Raw genomic sequence first — 2,164 nt, 5'->3', positions numbered from 1 at the left:
TTCCCCTCCACTAGAGCTGGCAAAGTACTTCAGATGGGCCGCTATCTCAGAGCCAGCAAGATTGCAAGCCATGCACCGCGGAATGGTCGTGGCAAACGTAGTGAACGATGGGTGGACAAAGGAAACAGCAGAACTTGAAAGGGACGTTACACTTGCTCTAAACATTCTCCAAGGTGTTTCCAACAGGCTGAGCGCAATGAGAATGAGAGGAGCAGCTGGATCTGGATTATTCGATACTATGGAATCGGCTCTGCAACCAGAAGAAGCCGAACTGAGCCGCAATCTATCGTCTTGGGTGACTGATTGTGACAACGTAGACCATGCATGAGAATTCGATTTCATCACTGACAGAAATAACCTGTGAACTTGTTTTATTAATTGATTTTACCTTGTTTGTTTTTATCAGCCATTTGAAAGTACAAAGAGAATAAAATATATTGATAATAAATCGATTCCAATGCACATCGTTAAACCGGACAAATATTGAAATCCATGCTCTTTGGGTCTTGGCTTAGACCTTTTTTCAGGAAGGAAGGTCCCTCCAGAAAAATATCCACAATGCTCAAAAATCTTTTTGGTTGGAAATCGTTTAAAATGATTAACGGTTGTACAAACGTCACTCAAAATTGGACCATTTTCCCTATAGCATCTTGTCAAGTACTTTTTCATCAAACCAAAAACAATTTCTATAGGGTTGAAAAAGGGGCAATAGGGAGGAAGAAAAATAGGGATAATTCCTATGGACCGGAGGTACCGAATGATATTAGGATCGAAATGGATTCTAGCTCCATCCATGATACATACAGAATGGAATCCTGGATACTTGGTGATTGTTTAAGGCAAATTTTTTGCAGTAATCAAAAAATTTAGCCCTATTAAAGGTCCCATCCGTCCAAAAGCTTTCAACTATACCGTTTAATCCCAAAAAGCAAAGAAAAGATACTCTTGGTCTCCGACAAAATTCTCCACGATAAATTACTTTTTTTTTCCGATGACTCCGTACCCTTTCTTTCTTAGCATGTCACGGTTATCGAACGCGATCTCATCTAAGAACACCAGATTGTAGACATCCCATGGTATTGCTAGCATTTCCTTACAAAAACGGATGATTTCATCGTCGCGTATCTGTATCGCTCGACGCTCTATGGTTTTCCATGAAAACCCTGCTTCGTGTAAAATGATACAGATGGATGAAACACTGATTGACTGATGAAAGTGGAGCTGGAACTTCTACTTGGCTTCATCCCGAAACAGCACGGGATCTTTTCGGTATAAATCGATGATCCACTGTCGCATGCCTGATCCAAACTTCTTATATACTTGAGCACGTTGCTTCCGGGAGAAATATCCGTTTTTCTCGTACTTTGCAATCCACTCACAAATAGTAGATAGGGCCTTTCCATAAATAACAGATAAAACCTTTCTCGATATTCCCAGGAAATAATATCCGTACAACGCGTGATAAACTGTGTTCGATGCTGCATGCTTTCGACGAACGTTGCAGGAGATTACGTTATTCATGTTTGTAAAGAAATGGTCAGAAACTCAAATATTTATAAATTTAATCAATCACAATTACGTTCAAGCGTTCAAACCGAACCAAACATTGACTTTGTTTAGTTGTTTTTCGATTCTCACCCGACAATCTGTACTGACAGTGAAACTGACAGTTGGTTCGCAAGAAAACTTCGCATCGCAGGTCAAAGTCGCGACTACGGTTTAGTGGTGCGAACTCAATACATAACTCTGGATGGCAGCATACCATCTATTACTGTCATTGGTCGAAAGGTACAGTAGCAGCACATACCCTACCCGTATCCCCTCGAGATCGTCAAGTCGACGATGACAGGAGCACATATCGTGGTAGAGGTATTGTGTGTGGCAGGATAATTTCTCAAAAAGGGATTATACCATCTGTTTTCTGTTTATCTGTTTATCTTTATCTTATCCAGGATTCTCTCCTCAAGTCGCTGCCATAAAATACTATAAAAGAGAACACCTCTGTTTAATCCTTATGGGCGGGGTTGCATCGCGCTTATGAGCGGTGCGCTTCGACCGTCACCAAATGAGAATTTAACAAAAGCGCAACAATAACAATAGCTGCAATTTCCAAACCTACGACTGGATGCCTTCCTTCAGATAACAGCTTGAGTGCGGTAAAAAT

General features: G+C 40.9%; 1 pseudogene; it reads right to left on the bottom strand.

Moving 5' to 3' along the window:
* Nucleotides 1-467: 467 nt before the first annotated feature.
* Nucleotides 468-1,605, bottom strand: LOC135702230 (uncharacterized; annotated as a pseudogene).
* Nucleotides 1,606-2,164: the final 559 nt, after the last annotated feature.

This window comes from Ochlerotatus camptorhynchus, unplaced genomic scaffold, assembly GCF_037179485.1.
Source record: "Ochlerotatus camptorhynchus isolate MF236.1 unplaced genomic scaffold, CSIRO-AGI_Acam_v1.1 ptg000188l, whole genome shotgun sequence".
Taxonomy (NCBI): domain Eukaryota; kingdom Metazoa; phylum Arthropoda; class Insecta; order Diptera; family Culicidae; genus Ochlerotatus; species Ochlerotatus camptorhynchus.
The sequence above is the reverse complement of the archived record's forward strand: the minus strand, read 5'-3'. Positions and strand labels throughout refer to the sequence as shown.